Source organism: Cajanus cajan, chromosome 3 (genome assembly GCF_000230855.2).
Source record: "Cajanus cajan strain Asha chromosome 3, NIPB_CcT2T_4, whole genome shotgun sequence".
Taxonomy (NCBI): Eukaryota; Viridiplantae; Streptophyta; class Magnoliopsida; order Fabales; family Fabaceae; genus Cajanus; species Cajanus cajan.
The window spans coordinates 27,992,095-28,011,088 of record NC_138519.1 but is presented as its reverse complement, the minus strand read 5'-3'; the positions used below and the strand labels follow the sequence as shown (position 1 = coordinate 28,011,088).

Sequence of the window (18,994 nt, the reverse complement as noted above, 5' to 3'; positions counted from 1 at the left end):
TTCCTTCTAGCCTTTTAAAGTTTCTTCCCAACAAAGTGGTATCAGAGCCATAAGATCTTCAAAGAAATGGCAAATACTGGAGTTCATTTTCAAGTCCCGATGCTCACCAAGAACAACTATGACAATTGAAGTTTAAGGATGGTAGCTCTCCTTGGTGCACATGATGTTTGGGAGGTGGTCGAGAAGGGCCACACCGAACCAGAGAATGTAGAGAGTCTTTCTCAAGCTCAAAAGGATATCTTGAGAGACTCAAGGAAGAGAGATAAGAAAAATCTCTATCTAATCTATCAAGGATTAGATGAAAATACTTTTGGCAGATTTTGGTTTAGTTCTCCCACTTTGTACTTTTCTCTTTTCTTTAATTTTAACCTTTATTAATGTGAATACATAATTGATGCATTGTAGGATGCTAATTAGAACCCTCTTCGCATAATAATGCTATAGCACATCTATTTTAAAAAAAGAATGTACAAAATTAATAATTTAAAAACATCATATAACTTTAAGAGAAAAAGCACAGAAAAGAAAAAGGAAAACGTCAAGGAAACTTTACAATACAGATTCTGGTGATGCTACTTCCTGTCCACATGACACGTACATACACGTGGATCTATGTCCCTTTATTTTTGTTTCGGATGCATGATTCAGGACCACAATTAAAATAAACTAAGACAAGGAAACAGTAAAATAAACAAATAAACTTCTTCGAACCCACCACTATAAAACGACCCCACCACACTTACCATGAGTCTCACCCTCACCACCACCACCAGATAGATTCTGGATTTTCTTTCACTACCCAACAAAAGCGATCCAAGAAGGAAACTAGATCACTGTCTCACTCGAGAAACCCGTTGTGTTGTGTTGTGTGGCATACCAAACCTCACCACTGTTGGTGATGATGGAAGCTCTCACAAGCTCTAAGGCTATGGCATTTGCCAGAGTTGCTATTCGTGCTTCTGGTAGACCCGAATTCTGCTTCTTCTCCCTAAACCACAGAAAAAGATGCAATGTTTTGCTCATGAAACTGGTCAAGAACAAGGGTGTTTACTTGCTGCATGCAGTGCCACCAAAAGACCGGGTATATTTTCTTCTTTGCTTATTTTCCCATTTTGTTTTCCTTTGTCATGTTCTTCTTGGGGGTGTTTGTGTGTTTGGAACATGATTGCTTGCAACTGGGGTAGATTCCTATTGGGTTCCCAAAATATTCTTTTTTCTTTTCTAGCATCTTTTCCTTTTCTTTTTCCTGAAATTTCGTGTACTGGAGTCTAAAGACTCAAAAGATTGAGTTTGTCTGGTTTTCTCTGACCTTTTGGTTTAATTTTGTACTCTAAATGTTCTCCCTTTTCTATGAGATGCGAAGATCGAAAACAGAAAACTTGCTGCTGACCATTTTGTTTTACTTTTACACTGCTTGGTTTTGATTCGTTTTCACTTTTTTTGTTTCCCTTTATTGGGAGTGGTTGTTTCTTCAAATGTTTGACAACTTCAACTATTTTTTTTTTTCTTTACCACCTTAATAACCTTTTTCTTTTCTTTTCTTTAGTTTCTTTTTTATAATTTTATTTCACGGTGTCTATAGCTAGGCATGATTCCTTCCAGCATACTTGTGGATCCACTTCACTGTCTTGAGAATTTTATTTCTATGTGTGTAATTCATGAAGATATGAGCTAAACTACAAAAAATTAGATACGGTTTCGTGGGTAATATCAGTGATGTTATCAATCGGTGTTGTAATTTCTCTTCAACACTAAAAGTACTTTTAAAGAACTGCATCTAAGTTTTGCTCCCAAACTAATCGGTTTTTCTGCTATGTGGGGAAATTTGTTTAGAAATGGCTATCTGCTTGTTGTATGTATATTGAATAAATTGAGAGCATATAAGATTTTGGCACATTTCATGAGAGACTGTCTTGGTATGAATAAATGTTGCAGGTGGACTTGGAGTCAGAAACCACAGAGCCTCAAGCTCTAGAATATGAACGAACAAGTGGGTTCCAATGGCCTTCTATAAATTTTCTACTATATCCTGTAGAACTAAAAATCCAAGCATTGTAATTGTTGTGCAGATGAATCGAAGTTTGTTCGTGTAGCATTCCAGTTGCAAAAGAATTGTAACTTTAGTGAGCAGTTTCTTATAGTTGGAGATGATACCATGCTTGGTTCATGGGACCCTTTAGATGCATTACCAATGACATGGTCTGAAGGGCATGTATGGACTGCTGAGCTGGTGAGTGTAATCTGTTCACAATTTGAAAATGTTTTGTCCGATGGAGAATTTCTATAAATGTTGTTTATGCTTTCCTATGTGTAATCAGGATGTGCCTGCTGAAAAATCCAGTTCAAGTTCATATTGAAAGAAAAAGATGGTAACATTGTTTGGCAGCCAGAATTATTCGCCCGTGGGAAACTATGAGTAGAATAACTGTTTGTGAAGATTGGGAGGATGCAGAACTTCAGAAAATAGTAGAGGAAGACCAACTTGCTCAAGAAAATGAGCAACACAGGGTTGAGTCAGAAGTTTCAAGTTTTGCTGAAATTTTGGATAACCCTGGAGAGCAAGTGGAATCCAATGCATCAAGAATATCGACCATTGCAGATACCCAAATTCATGAAGAGGGAAACCACTTGCTGAACCAGTTATGCAACAAATCACTGGTAATGGTTTTTCTTCCTCAATGGAGAAGCCAAGGGCTATTGTTGCAGAAAATATAAGTTCTTCTGAGGACCTCATCAAGAGTACAATCCTTAAAAAGAAGAAAAAGAATGTGCTTCAACCGAGTGAAGAATCTGCAAACAGTCCGGGAAATGATGATATAGTACATGATGTTGGACACAGTGGAAGTACTAAATCACGGGAGAATCAGGAAGGGACAACTGTGCAAAGCAGCTTATTTGATTACGAAGGAGTTCCCGTTCTTGTACCTGGCTTAATACTACCACCAACTGAGGCGACTGATGAAGCAGGCCAAGTTCAAGAAATGACTACCATGGACACTTCAGATGGAGCTTTTGAAACTCAGGATCAGAGTATACCAGAGGTAAATGCATGATGAGTGTGACCTTCCCTTTCTCCTCTCCTTCTAAGATTTCCCTACTTTTCTTGTCCACAACTACCTTTGGCAGAGAATTTCTTCATTTTGTTTCTTTTGAAGAACATGTTCGGAGCTTAGGGTTTGAAATCCTGTGTGAGGACGTGATTGAATAATAAGCAGAAGTATCCTGTTCTGTTTGTATTATAATCTATGTTTATCAATGAAGGGAATTCTGTTGCATCTCCATGGTGCATCAGCTTGTTCCTCAGATACATAATGAATGCATCTAATGGCCAAAAAGGGGAGAAAGAAAAGAATGTTTCCAATCTATTTATCATTCGTTAAACGAATCTTAATTCTTAACCATTGATGGATTTCTCTTACAAATTATACGGTAAAATTGAAGAGCCAAGCAATTCTCTTGAAAGATTTTTCCATTAGATTTTGGTTGTTTGAATAACAAAAACCATAATAACTCAAAAGTTAGTCAGAGACAGGAACCGGTTAGAAAGACTAATCAAGCATTCCATGTAGCATTGCTATAAGATTATATTCGCATCTTATAATCCAAGCTTCCCCGTTATATAAATACAATAACTCCTTACGCGTGAGTACAAGCATCTGACACATGTTTTGCAATAAATTGCTGATATTTTCCCGATTATAAACAGATGAACTCCTTACCCATGAGTAAGCATCTGATACACGTTTTGCAATAAATCTGTGATAAATGTAGAGAGCTTCACAGGGATGGGAAGTTTTGCCCATTCTGTAAGGCAATCTATAGAAACTTGCCTTAGGTGAAAAATACTAGCAACTTGCCTTGGGTAGATTTAGCATGTGTGGAGAAGACATATAGACCAAATCGCTAGAGGTTGAGAGAAACCAAGAAATATTATGGGCAAAACCATTATAAAGGCTCTAGAAATCAATAGTTTATTATAGACATTATTTATAGTAGAATATTATGAGTCTATTTGGATAAATTATGTTATGTTAGAAGTGTTTTTAAGAATTTCTTTTCCAAAAATAAAAGTTATTTTTATAGAGAAACTCTTGAGAATACTTCTAATTTGTATCTCTACACTTGTATCCAAACAGTTCTATGACATCATTTGATTCACCGGTGAATTTCATATAGTGTGAGAAGGGTTGGTGGTTATTGTTTTATAAGGAAATTGGTAATTTTGCATTTTTAAACTCATGCAGTTACTAAATAGTTGATGCTAGTGTTGATATCTCTTCATGTGCTTTTAAACTTAAAATGTACAGTTCAATGAGGAGCAAGAAACTGATAATGCCACACCCCAAGAGATAAATGCAACCATCAATAATGAGCCAGAGGTGCTTGACAATGAAAATGAAGATCAGTCTCATTTATCCCCCGAAATGGAAGACAGGCTAAACAACCAGCCAGTTGATGGTAATCCCTTGCAAAATGACATCAAATGGGGCCAAGAAACGGTAAACAAGTTTCTAACTAAACTTGGATTCATTTGATGTCAAACTTTACAGAACCACTTGAAGAAACTTAGCGGAAACTGATCAGGAGTTCTGTGATCATTCTGATCCATTTGCCTAAATTCTTATTGTCCTGGGAAATATGGACAAATAGCTCAAGAATCATGATGTTATGAGATGCTGGCTGTTGAGTGTATCATTCGTTCAGTTTTGGCCATTTCTGTAGCTGTAATATGTATAATATGTCATCTTATACTTAGATTGTATCATTCTTTCAGTTTTGGCCAATTCTGAAATCTGTATAGTACTGTGTTTCGTGGGCCATAGAGAGCGATTTGGTTGTGTAAAATAGTGATTTGTAACATTAACCATGCATCTGTTGTAATAAGTTCGAAGTTCTATGAAATGCTTTTATCTCTTTCCTATTTGGTTCTTATATGCTTTAAAATGGATCAGTTTATAAAACAGATTGGATTAATTGGTTCATGTAAATTCTATGAAATACTTTTATCCCTTTCCTATTTTTTATTTTTTTTAAAAAAAAAAAAACAGTTTGGTTCATTGAACGGAATTTTATAAAATGAATTGATTCACTTCTTCTAAAACAGATTGGATTTTTTTAAAAAAATATAATCGGTTCTGTTATTTATTTAATATTTATTTGAAAAAAAGAGGCATTTCAAATTTTTCTATTTAAAAATAAAAACCAAAATAATGAATGGTTATTTAAAAGACAAATTTAAAAACTGAAAAAATAGAAAAGAAAAAGAAGAGAATAATAAATAAATAAATAAAAGATAATGAAAGAGAATATGATTTAGAAGTAGTCGTAGAGATAAATTAGTCCAAGATTTGTATAATATTTTCTTTATTAACAGTGTAGAAGTATGATTCAGTTTTTTTTTTCATAAAATTAAATTGATTTGTTTTATAAAAAAATGGTTAGGTTAAATGAACAATTTTTAAAGAGTAAATCGATTCAAAATGGATCAATTTTTATTATCCGGATCAGTTTGATTTTAAATCGGTTGGGTTCGAATTTTTTTGCGAAAATCTGATGCAGATTTCTCAATTATTAACTGCATATTGCCAACCACATTTGACTCTATGTTAACTTTTATATGTTTGATTTATAAAAAAAAAAAAAAATGGGTTGGGTGTAGATAATTATTATAGGAAGATGTAATTTATGCTTGCAAGATGGGCTGTGTGTAGATAACTATTAACTCATCTTGAAAGCATACATGCCATCTTTGTAGTAACTGTACTAAACTACCAAATCAAGATTATTCGTCAAGGCAAGATTATTGGAGATGGATTTATGACAAGGACGGTGTATTCTCGGTGAAAAGTGCGTACCTTTGGCTACAAAGATCGGTAGGTGGAGAACTCAGAAACTCTTCGGATTTTCAACTAGTTATAAAAAGACTTTGGAAATGTAAGGCTCCGATCAAGTGTTTGGTCTTTTGTTGGCAAGTGCTATTGAATGCGTTCCCGTGCAAATCATTGTTACAAGTACGTGGTGTGGAGTTGGAAAATAATCTCTGTTCTTTTTGCTCTCTGTTTGTAGAAAATCCTCTTCATCTCTTTCTAATGTGTCCGATGGCTTTTAATACTTGGTTAGCTGTTGCTAAGTGGTTGGAGGTTACGGTGGTGTTCCCCAATTCTATAACTTCTCATTATTTATATTGGACGAATCTTGGCATATATGAAAAACATTCTCAATTATTGCGAGTAGTCTGGGTTTCTGTCATTTGGTCCCTATGGCTTCATCGAAATGTTATTATCTTTCAGCAAGGTACTATAGATGCCAAGGAAGTGTTGGATAATATTAAATTGCGTTCATGGAAGTGGATAAATTGTTCTATCCCTGTTTGTTCTTTTAGTTACTCAACTTGGTATAATAACCCAACATTGTATTTCTTATAGTTTCTATTTTAGATTTTAGACTAATTTTGTATCTGTATCTCTTGTAACGGGTTGGAGTACCCCTTGTACTCCTTTTAATATTAATCTCTTTTGCTTATCAAAAAAAAAAAATGGGTTGTGTGCAGATAATTATTGTAGGTAAATGATACCCACAGAGAAGTTCTAGGTAACATGCTGCCTCAATGGTGGAAGTAAAAGAAAAGATTAATGTTACTTGTACTCACTACTACTATATGTAACCATTAATGCAGCAAGTTACAACTGAACAGATTTTATTTAAAACACTTTCTCAATCTATATTATAAAAATTATTATTATTATTATTATTATAATATATTTTTAATGTAATTTTTTATAATTTTTTTATAACACTAGTAAGTATAGTGTTAAAAACCAGACCGGTCATTAAACCGGTTAGGGTACTAGGTCAGTGAGTCAAAGGTTGAACCAGTGGTTACTAATTAAATCGCATGACTCGGTTTTTGTTAATTTTATTTTAAAAATATATTCATGTTAAATATATTTTATACTTATAAATTTCAATAAATTCATATCCTATTTTAAATTTTAATTTTTATCTTATTTAAAATTATCTTTATTTTTATTTAGTATAAAGAAATACATAAAAAATTACATGTTAAACTATATATTAATACAAATTAAAAATATAAATAATATACACATATATAATATGCTTGCAATTGATATCACAAAATAATATATGTAATATTTACATAGATATTATATTATTAAATACATAATTTAAAATTAATAATATATTATAAAAGTTGTTCTTACTAGAAATTTGTCGTAGGGATGATCCTCCAAGTAAGATTGGTGAGCCTCCTTCACTGGTACGCTGGTGCTCCAAGATGGGAGTGGTAGCTGCATAAGAGACTCCGATGCCAAAGTTAGGGTTTGTATGAGTATATGTCTCGTATAAGTAATGCACGTACCTTAGTGTGAATTAGGGTTGCGTTGGGCCTTGGTCCTGGGATCAGTTATGATCTAATTAGATAGCGGATCTCGTCTGGACCGAGATCTCCTGAGATCAGTCATGATCTGGTTGGATTGCAGATCTCGTCTAGACTGAGATCTCCAAATGCGTGTTTCGAAGTCATTCCACGCTGTGATGTCGAGCTCGAGCTCTGGATGGCGGTACTGATAGTACACTAGCCCCCCGAGCTCCGAAGACTGTGGGTCGAGGAGTTAAGATCGAGCTCATCAAGTGGCTGTGACCCTTCGCGTACGCTTGCTTGTCGAGATGCCATGTGTCACAACTGGTCATTTCCTGAAAACGTGCAAGTGGCGCGTTAATGGGAGTGACGGTTATGTAATGATGGTTTGCATTCATCATAATGGTTCACAATTAATGTGTCGTCAGATGTGCTCCTTGACTGACACGTGCCATGACCATTTTGAATTTGGGAAAAACCCTTTTCTCTCACTCGCGCCTCTTCCCTTTTCACTTGACTCATTTTTCGTTCTTTCAACTTCTTGCGCACGCTGCTTCTCTCGCTTCTTTTTGTCTCTCGCCTTTGTCTTCTCTGTTTCCGTAGCCATTCTCGGCAACTGGGTTCTGCTCCTTCCTTATTGCTCTTTCTTTTGTCAAAGGGGGTACCAGGTAATTCTATTTCTCTATTCTCTCTTCCTTCTCTAATCTTCTCCTTCTTCGAGTCTTTTTGTTTTCTTGATGGCTGGAGAGAGTGGTGCAGGATCTTTCGCGCCTGCCAAAGGCAAGGGTAAGGCACGGGGCAAAGCTGTGGCTACCGGAACGTTCGCCTCCGAGAAGAAGAAGGTGGTGAACCCGCCTAAGGACCTCGTTTCAAGCATTCCTAGCTACGATTGGGTTCGGCGCGAGATGAGGGAAACCCAAAGTGTGTTTCGATCTTTCCTTGAGGTCAATGCGGTTTGGAAATCGCATAGAATTTGTGACCCTTCCATCTCCCGAATGATCTGGCTTGAACCTTGTCGGGCCGGAGAAGGCGTGTACATGGGGAAGTCTACTGACCCTCCCCATTTCTATGTCTACCAATGTTTCTTTAGGGATTTAGGTGTCTGCCTTCCTTTCACTCAATTCGAGTGTAATTTTTTGAATTTTATCAACTCAGCTCCTTGCCAGTTGCACCCAAATAGTTGGGGTTTTTTGAGGTCTTTTCAAGTCTTGTGTTCAGCTCTAGGAATAGAGGTGTCTCTTCCCGACTTTCTTCATTTTTACCAGCTAAAGATAGGTGTTCTGCCTTATGGCATACTGTCTCTAAGTGGGAGTAGGGATGGAGGTTTATTCACTTTTTACTCCCAATCATACAAAAATTTTAAACAAGAATTTTTCCTGGTTGCCCTTGTGGATGTCGACCAGTTGGAGGATGGGGCGTTCTACTTCGGCGGGTTACCGAAGTTCCCTTTCTATTGGTGCCCCAAACTTTCTAGGTTTCACGGGGTGGGCCAATTAAAATTAACGGCTTCGGAGGTGGTCGCCTTTGAGAACCTTGCAGCGCTTCCTCATCCGCTGGATTGCAAGCTCGTCCTGTCGCTTGCGAACTCAGCATACAAGGAGAGGGGCTTAGAGAGTGAGTACTCCGTTTTCCTTAGGTTGCTAGGGTTTGAGAAACCTTCTTTTGTTGATGTGCTTTGTTTTCTATTTTTACAGGCATAATGGGCAAAAACAAGTGGCATGAGCTGAAGTACCGCTACAATGTTACCGAGATCGAGGTCCCCAAGCCTCGGGAGGAGGAGGTCGCCCCTCAAAAAACAAACCGGAAAAGAAACAGGGCCGAGAAGGAGGTCGGGGGGACCTCTGCCCCTCCAGATGCCTAGGAGGTGACCTCCAAGGCTGCTGATGTTGAGGCAGTGGACCTCACCGGGAGTTCGCCGCCTGAAGGGGCTCCCCAAATGGTCGCCGCGCAGACTGTTGAGCAAGTTGCTCCCTCTACCGTGGTAAGTGTCTTGTTTTCTTTAACTTTTTGTCTATGTTGGTTTTTCTTGGTTTGTTGAGGTGCTATCGCTCTTTCAGGCAGGGAACACTGCCGAGGTGGGGACCCAGGTTGCTAAGCAAGTCGCCCAGGCCGCTATGGTGAGTACTTTGCCTTTCTTTTTTCTTCTATCTTCTATGTTGTTCTTTTGTCCTCTGATACGACCATTTTTTGTAGGCGGGGGACGCTGTTGAGACCCCGGTGGCTCTGACCTCGGTAGTGCCCGAGGTAGGTGCTCCTGTTGCTGAGACCAAGTATAAGAAATTTGTGGAACTTGCTGCAATGAACAGAGACGTTTTCAAACTTCTGCTATTACTCAAGTCAAGGTGGATTGCATTGAGGCTGATTTGAAGATTCTAAAATTACATGTAGATTTAAGTTTTTATTTCTTTATTTATTTTTAAATCAATTCACAATTTGAAGATGGAGTTGATATTTGAAAATCTTCTTTTTATAAATTTTGTTTTTAGATGTAATTGAATTTGATGGACTCTCTTGGCTTGAAAAGCATTATCTATGGTTGCTCTTGGCTTGAAAAACATTAGCTAAGGTTGGAACAACTTATTTTACTTGTAGCAAGATTAGTGGTTTTCTCCCTGACTCTACTATGTTGGCGGTGCTTAAACTTAGAGACACGGGTATTGGAAGCATGAATAAAACATATCTTTTATCATTATGATATATTCTAGCATGCTTAGGCCAGCTAATCCTTTTGCCAACGCAAAAGTTAGCAAAATCATTGCTCAAAGGGATTGGAAAGATTTTGAAACTTGGCCTATCATATTGTAGTCTAACATCTAACTATGTTTTAAACACTAGTGTCAACTTTTTTGTTCCATTCAATAGCTGAATCTGGAAGGAAATTTTATAATGATTGAACTTTTTTACTATAACTTGATTTCTATTTCTAATATTATTGCTATGCATATTTCCTTGGTTTTATTTGCAAGTTATTATTTATCTCAGTAACATATAACAGAACTTGGATTCTCATACCATTTTTTATATTGGTCATTATCTGAAGTAGGCATTTCTAGCTTTAAAGCTAGATTGGAATTGGCTTATCTATTTTTGGATTAGCTTTTAACCTCAGGGCCTATTTTTTTCAAAAAAAAATTCCAAGGTAAGAATGCTAAGTTTAGTCTATCTGTACTTAGGGAGAATTATAGGACAAGATAGTTCTTTTTTAAAAATATAAAATTTGATAAATAACATTGATTTTAAGATAGATTTGTTACTAATTTCTTTGATTCTTTTTCTTTCTTTTAATATATAAGTACTTGTTTAAGTTTATTAAAAATAGTTATTATTCTTTATTTTTTTGAAGAAAAGAACATAGACCACTATTACAGTTACAATGTCCTCTATTTTGGATCTCAATTTTGTAACTTTATTTTTGTCCCATGCAGATTTTTCATATTTGACAACATAAAAGATGGAAGGTTGAAAGAAAATTTAAATTGTGAATTTAGAAATATAAAAAGAAAGTTTAAACGGTGAATTTAGAACACTGACTTGCATGGCCATTTGATTCCAGCCATGATTCCTGGTGTTGATCCTAGCACTCAAGTTGATTTTGATCTAGGAGAGGCTACTGATCCTGGTGCTACAATAGTCATTGATAAACCTGAATCTTGAAATCAATTTTGTTATTAAAGAATTAAAAAAATGAGTGGTGTTTAAATCTTGTTACTATATTCATAGGTTTCGAGTAGTGATCAATTGGATAAATAACCCCCTTTTTTTTTTTGGTATTTTGTTTTTTGTATTTTTTGGGTGAAAAGGGAAACTACCTACATGAATGTGATGAGGGTAGATGTTAACACCATGTAATGGAAGATTCTTATTCCTATTTATTCTTATTCTAAAAGGGGAATGTTGTATGTTTAAAGAATGCAATGTATGCTCAAACAATGTCACATAAACAATGCACAAACAATTCACTCATCCACGAACAGTCACGAGCGAATCACGAGGTAGGGGTATCCTGTAGACAAGTGCATATTCAAGGAGGTTCTAACTGTTCTCACCGGTCTGAGGCCCCCAAGGTGCCCCCATTATAGGGACCCAATCCCTCTCGTCGTAAGTCGATGGAAAGTTCCAACGCACTGTCGGACTTGAGTTCATGGTTTTCACCTTGAGTGATGCTTTCCGACAACTGTCTATGGGCACCTATAGACCCATTCGACAACCGGCCGTACTAACATCCACTCCCTATGGCTTTCCACTCATGCCCCCGGGTATAGAGGGAACTGTTGTGTTCAAAGGTTCGTGTGCAGTTTATATTTCAAACAATTGCGAAAATTTAAACACCCAACAGTTATTAAAGCCAATTAGGTAAAACATATTATCATACAAGCGAAGGGTAATGAAGTAATTTTAAACTATCATTTTAGAAATAATCCATCACTAAATGGGACTGACTCTCGAGGCTTCCCCAGTGAAGTCGCCATCTGTCGCCACCCGCCGAAACGGACATTGGCATTCGCGACGATGGTTGGACTCTTTTTAGTTTTGAAAAATGATGGATTGTTAGAACTACTTATTCTCAAACTGAGACCTCATCGAACTAACAATTTTGTTAAATGATTCTCACCAATCCGTGTTAATCCCAAACGGGACCCTCCATGGATTAGTGGTTTTCGCAAAAAAAAAGGGTTCTTGGAGTCGCCACCAATGTTTTACTCAAAACATTGGAAAAAGACATAAGGCAATTGATTTTCGCAAATCAACTTTGGTGATTACAACCAGAGTTGGGTAAGGGAGTCGATTAGGTGTGGGGAAGGTGTTAGCACCCCACAACGCCCCTTCCGGGTTCCCTATGACGGATTATTTCATAAATAATAGCGTAAAATTACTAAACTACCCCTATTTATTAGAACGATTATAAGTAAACTATCTACATGATGAAAGCTTTAAACGTGCAATGCAACAATCAAAAAGCGATAAATGAAAGTGGTAAAAGAAAAGATTTGGAAAGAAACCTTCGAAGCGGGCTTTTATATACTCAAAAAGGAGTTAGGAGGCTTTTTGGCGCTCATTCCCACTACACGTTCGGTCGCTCCTTTCCCTAAAAATAATATTTACTATGGAAATCAAAGTGATTTCCCTTCGACTTGTTCGAGTCTCAAGCTTAAAGGCTCATGAACTCAAGAACTTAGTCGGATCAGCTCTCGGAGAGATTTCTAGGGCAGAGAATAGCTCAAAAACCCAAGAATACTCAGCCAGAGGGTGGAGAAATGCTCCAAATGTGTCAAAAATGTGTGGAAGGACGAGCCAATGACGTCCTATTTATAGGATTGAGGCGCAGTACGGCCTAAGAGGTCAATACGGCCTGTACTGAGTTTTTGAACTACAGTACGGCCGTATTGAATTCGGTACGGCCGTACTGAAGTTTAAAAACTTCAGTACGGCCGTATTGATTTCAATATGGCCGTATTGTAGTTCAAATGGCTCAATACGGCCGTACTGAACCTCTAAGAGGGTGTATTGAGTTCCAATCCTCACACACCCTTATTCTAAGCTACTCTAAGACTTCTAGACCTACAAAGAATCATCCTAGGGTCTTCCAGGAGTCCTTCCGGCTGACTTTCCTTCGGTCTTCGAGAGTCTTTGAGTCTTATTTCTGACCCGGACAATTTTAGGGGTCTACAGCAATGAAGTGTAGTTGTTCGGCCGGTAGGTTTGTTAACGGGCCATGTTGTTGACACAGCTTGCATTATTGGGTGAGCTTTATGCAATCACTTGTGAGGGTGGGCCAGTAGTAGCCGGCCCAGATGACTTTGGCAGCTAAGGTTCGTCCCCCTAGGTGCGTTCCGTATATGCCTTCGTGGATTTCACGGAGGACATAATGTGCTTGCTCGGGTGCAAGACATCTCAACAATGGTGAAGAAACACCTCGCTTGTACAACTCTCCTACAATCAACGTGCATCGGCAGCAATGACCCTTAACTTCCTTGCTTCAAGGGGATTGTTGGGTAATTCCCCAGTTGAGAGATGGTGTGTTATGCCGGTCATCCAATTGTCATCTCCCTGTTGGACTTGCAAGCATTCAGTTTGTACAATGCTTGGACTCTACAGCTCTTGTTGTAGGATGCTACGCAATTGGCTGGTTTTTTTGTGGCTTGCCAGCTTGGCTAATTGGTCATCTCTCGCATTGAGCCCTCAGGGTGTGTGTTCTACGTGGACGTCTTCGAAATTGACTTTCAGCCTTTGGAAGGCGTGGAAGTACAGAAGCAGTGTTGGTTCTTTGATTTGAAAAGTGCCAATGACTTGCCCTGTTACCACTTGTGAGTCGCTCCAGCACTTGATCCTAATGATGCCTAAATCCTTTGCCAGCCGTAAACCGGCTAACAGGGCTTCATACTCGGCCTAGTTGTTGGAAGTTTTGAAATTGAATCGAAGTGATTGTTCAACCACTATGCTACCAGGTCCTTCGAGTATGATACCAGCTCTGCTGCCCTGTTGGTTTGATGACCCATCCACATGCAGAGTCCATACTTGCGGCTTGGGTGGCAATTGCAGAGTGAATTCGTTTATAAAGTCGACCATGCTTTGTGCTTTGATGGGTACTCTTGGTTTAAAATGAATATCAAATTGTGACAACTCTATAGACCAAGCAACCATTCTTCTGGTTTGTTCAGGTTTCCTCAAGAGTTTGAAAATCGGGCTATCTATCCTGACGATGACTCTGTGGCTCTAGAAACAGTGCCAGAGGTGTCTAGTAGTGTGCACGAGGGCTAGAACTATTTTCTCGAGATATTGGTACCGGGTCTCAGCTTCCTACAAGACTCAGCTGATGAAGTAGACTGGTATTTGTTTCGTTTGCTCTTGCACTAGGGTTGTGCTGATGACTTTATCTGACACCGAGATGTAAACAACCATATCTAGCTGGGGGTTTGGCTTAGCTAGTAGGGGCGAGGCCGCGAGTATTGTCTTGAAGTCTTGAAATGAGGATTCACATTCCTCGATCCATTGGAATTTACTGGCCTTTTTCAGCAATGACATTATGGGCCTTGATTTGTCTGCCATGCAAGGTAGGAACCTGGCCAATGAAGCTATACGTCTGGCTAGTCATTAAACTTCCTTTACATTTCGTAGGCTTCTCATGCTGATGATGGCTTGGCATTTGTCAGGATTGGCTTCAATGCCCCTTTTTGATAACATGAAGCCCAAGAACTTTCGCCGGCGACTCCAAAGGTGCATTTTGCCAGATTCAGCCGCATGTGATGTCGCCTTACCTCCCTGAATATTGTCCCGAGATCCCTTACATGGTCATCGGCAGAGCCTGACTTGATCACCATATCGTCCACATATACCTCCATGCATTTTCCAATCTGCCGCCAAAAGATCTTGTCCATGAGTCATTGATAGGTTACCCCCGTGTTTCTCAAACCGAACGACATCACTTTGTAGCAGAAATTGGCCAACTCGGTGATAAACGCAATTTTTTCTTCATCTGGTGGGTATATGGGTATTTGATTATACCTTGAGTACGCGTCCAAGAAGCTTAATCTCTGGTTACTGGCTGTTCCATCGACCAACGCTTCTATGTGTGGTAGAGGATAGGCATCTTTTGGGAAAGCCTTATTCATATCTGTGTAGTCAGTACACATCCTCCACTTGCCTTGGCCTTCTTGACCATCACTACATTGGCCAACCAAGTGGAGTACTTAACTTCCCTGATAAATCCCGCTTGTATTAGCTTGGTTTTCTCCTCCTTTACCTCTTGGGCCCTTTCTCCCCCCATCTTTCTTTTCTTTTGGGCAATGGGCTTGGCGTCTCGGCACATTGAGAGCCGGTGACAGTGAAAACTTGGGTCGATGTCTGGCATGTCGGCCGCCGTCCAAGCGAAGAGGTCCGAGTACTTCTTGAGAATTTGTTTGATGTTTCTTGCCTCGTCCTCTGATAGTTGGGAACTCAGGTAAGTCACTTGTTCTTCGTTTCTCCCTAGTTGAAACGGGATTGTTGTTTCTATCGGTTCGACCTTGTGCTTGTCTTCAATTCTCGGGTCAAGTTCTAGGTCTACCATCGGCCTTTGTTGGTGAACATCACCGATCAGATTGACATCTTGCCTTGGCTTTGGAGTTGGTTGTACCTTTAGGATGGCGAAGTAACATTCGCGGGCCATCTTTTGGTCAGCGTGCAAAGTGATGAACGTTCCTTCTTTCGAGGGGAACTTCATAGCTAGGTGACGGGTGGAGACGATAACTCGAAGCTTGTTTAGGGGGGGTCGACCGAATAGAATGTTGTACGAGGTATTAGCATACACCACCACTGATGGAAGCACTTGGAGAGGATTGATATTCTTCCAAGCTTTCCATGCAAGGGCCGAAATGCTCAATGAGGTTGAACTCCTTGAAGGTGGCGGAATCACCTTGGAGGATTCTCCAATGGTGGAGAAGCACCTAAGAGAGGTTTGGTTACCTCTTGAAGAATTGAAGAAGATTGAGAAACCAAGCTTCTAAGAGAAGGAACCTTGAGAGAGAACCTAGGAGGAGGTTTTTCACGAAATTGACTCTTGAAAATGAGACAGAAATCTGATTTCTAATTCTCATAAATTTCCAAAAGTGATTACAAGAGAGGGTTTTACAAATATATAGGAGAGGTAGCTTCTAGGAGAAGCTAACCTTAACCATGGTTCACTAGGAACCATGGTAAGGTGTAGCTAACCATCCATGGTTTCTAAAACTTGTAGGAAAAGCTATCCTTGACCATGGTTCACTTAAGAACCATGGTAAGGTTAGCCTAACTTACAATGGTTTAGAAACTTGGTGGAGAAGCTTCAAAAACTAGAAGGAAAACTAGTAATTTTTTGGCCATGAACAAGAGAGAATGCTAGGCGGCCTTGGCTCCAAATTGCTCCAAGATTTATTTCAAAAATATTTGATTTGGTTTAGTTAGGTTCATCATATGATGATGAGACCTAGCTAAATCAAATGTATGAAGAATTAGGAGCAAAATGAGTCCAATATGCAAAATTTTGCCTAGGCCCAGTTCTGGCCCAATTACTAGTCACACCCTCAAGTATTGCTAAATGTCACCCCCTTTTCTCTACTGAAAAAATACAAAGTGAATGTATCAACTAAGGAGGTTAAATGGAGTTAAACTCTCCAAGTAGCCTACCTTAAAATCAATATACAAACACTAGAAAAAGTAAGTAAAGTGCCTCACAAATACAAAGGCAAAAATAACCTATACAAAAGAGCTACTATATGAACAAACATAAAAAAAAAAAAAGGTCTTTAAGATCATCCCATTCCTCTTGGTTCTTTTAGTATATCACCTCTTGGATTCCTTGGTCTTGGCCATAGTCTATCAACCATATATCGTATTTTAATTCGTCGTCTTTGCGGTTCGTCCCCGAAGTAGGTGTATAGGTCTATCGTTCCCCTGGTGTCCACTCTTTTGCCAGAAAATCCAACCAAGGGCTCGTTGTAAGGCGCCAATTCGCGCTCGGGTATACCCAGCTACTCGAAAATTTTCCAATACAAGATATCGGTTAAACTTCCCTAATCCACTAATGTCTTCTTCACAATACAATTGTTGATTTCTACACTGATGACCATGGGATCGTCTTGCACTAGATCGAGCCCCTCAAAGTCCTTGTCGGTGAAGGTAATTAGTGGCATGTGGACCGACCCTGCTGGTGTTATTGCGTTGACCGATCTGATTGCTCTTAGGTGTCTTCTTCGTGCTGAGGACGTGCATCCACCTCCTGCGAATCCTCCAGCTATTGTGTTTATCACCCTTATGGGTTGATTCCGGTCTCGTGGCTGATCATTTCTCTCCTGAGATTTGCTTCGCTCTCGGGATCTATACCTTGGCGGTGCTCTTTAACGGCTTCTCCTTCCAGACTCCCTCTTATCACGGTAGCTAGCATACCTCTTTTTACCAGGGGTTGGGTGAAGTTTTGAAGGTGGCCTGACTTAACAAGATCTTCAATGCGGTCTCGGAAGGTTGTGCATTCCTCCGTGGTGTGTCCCCGTTTCCAGTGAAATTGGCATGTTTCGGTCTTGTCCACGTGGGGTGGGATCATAGCGCGGCGGGGCACCGCGAGGATTCTGTGGCTAAGGCCTGCTCTAACACCTTGGTCCTGCTAGTGTTGAGTGGCGTGTATTGTGCATATCTGGGCCCCCTGTTGCTCCTTTCTCGATCGGGCATGTCTCGGGGACAAGACCTTGGAGGGTGCTCCTTTTCAACTTCTTTCTTTCTGAGGAAACGATCAGATCGGCTCTAATTTCTAAACTCGGCCAACTCTTCTATTTGCATGTATTTAGTGGCTCTTTGCCTTAGGTCATCCAAGTCTCGGGGCGGCTTTTTACATAAGCTGTTTACAAAGGGGCCTGGCCTCAATGTCGTGGTGAGGTGGTGCATTGCCACCGCTGGGTCTAGATCTCGGATAGACAAGGTCATATTCCCGAATCATTCCATGAAGGTTCTTAGAGGTTCCTTCTTTTCCTGGCGGATGTTGACCAAAGCGATCGAGGTGAGCTGATGAGGTCAGCTTGTGGCAAATTGTATTACAAATCAGGAGGACACGGTTGTGAAGGAGTCCACTGATCATGGGGGAGTCTTGTGAACCAATTGAGTTTCGGTCCTTTTAATGAGGTAGGGAAGACTTTACACATGATAGTGTCATCATCGGTGTATAACCCGACTTGAGTAACGAATGCATCAAGGTGTTCTTTGGGGTCGGCGGTTCCATCATATTTTTCTAAGGCCAAGTTTTTCCAATTGTCCGGCAACTGGGCTCCGGCGATGTCTGGAGTGAATGGTGTCTTCCCTTGCCGTCGTTGCTGATCCATGTTCATCGCCGTCACTCCGTCGGGCGGCCGAGGGATTCTTGTCTCCTTGTACCATCCCGATGATTCCCCTTGGTCATGTGTTGACTGAGTGTTGGGGGTGCCGCGGGATGGATGTCAGGAACAGTTGTCGCTCCTAAGCTCTATCTTTAATATTGTATAAATTTAATATAAGATTGTAAATTTAAAGATGTCAGTCATGAAGACATAATTCATTGGAAGACATAATTCATTAATTTTATGATAAATTATGGATTAAAAAAAATATATATTTATTATAATTACTGGAAACTAATTTTTTGAATTGTATTTTTTATTTTAAAATATAGTTTTTGAAATTAATTTTTTCAAAAGAGTATAAATTTTCGAAAATTAAAGAGTATTATTTGATAGGGAAAAAAGTCAGAAAAAGATATATTTGAAAGTATATTTAACAAAATTTCACTAACTCCATTATTTTGAAATGAAAACAAACAATGGGAAAGGAATAGGAGAGGGAAAACACACTCGTCTCATATGAATGCCCAGTCTCGGGCGCATAAGGAACTTCTTTTCCGTGCCTTTAATTAATCATGCAGCTGACAAGGCCTCAAAGCAATAACATTAATTAGCAGGAGTAGCAGACAGTCTCACTTGTTTTCGAATAGACGCACTAGGATTTGAAGATTTAAGATGATTTCTCATAAGCACATTCTATTAGCAGATAAAGCGAGAGATATTAAATTAACAGATTTCACTTTTATTGATTAGCCGGTTAATCCAATGTAACATCCATTCTTCTGTTCACGAATTG

At 39.1% G+C, this 18,994-nt stretch overlaps 1 pseudogene across 1 annotated transcript; it reads left to right on the top strand.

Annotated features, from left to right (window-relative positions):
- Positions 1-928: 928 nt before the first annotated feature.
- On the top strand, positions 929-4,919 carry LOC145956198 (uncharacterized; annotated as a pseudogene). Its single transcript, XR_014432717.1, has 5 exons — positions 929-1,081; positions 1,936-1,990; positions 2,070-2,230; positions 2,342-3,041; positions 4,308-4,919. The product of XR_014432717.1 is annotated as an uncharacterized LOC145956198 (transcript).
- Positions 4,920-18,994: the final 14,075 nt, after the last annotated feature.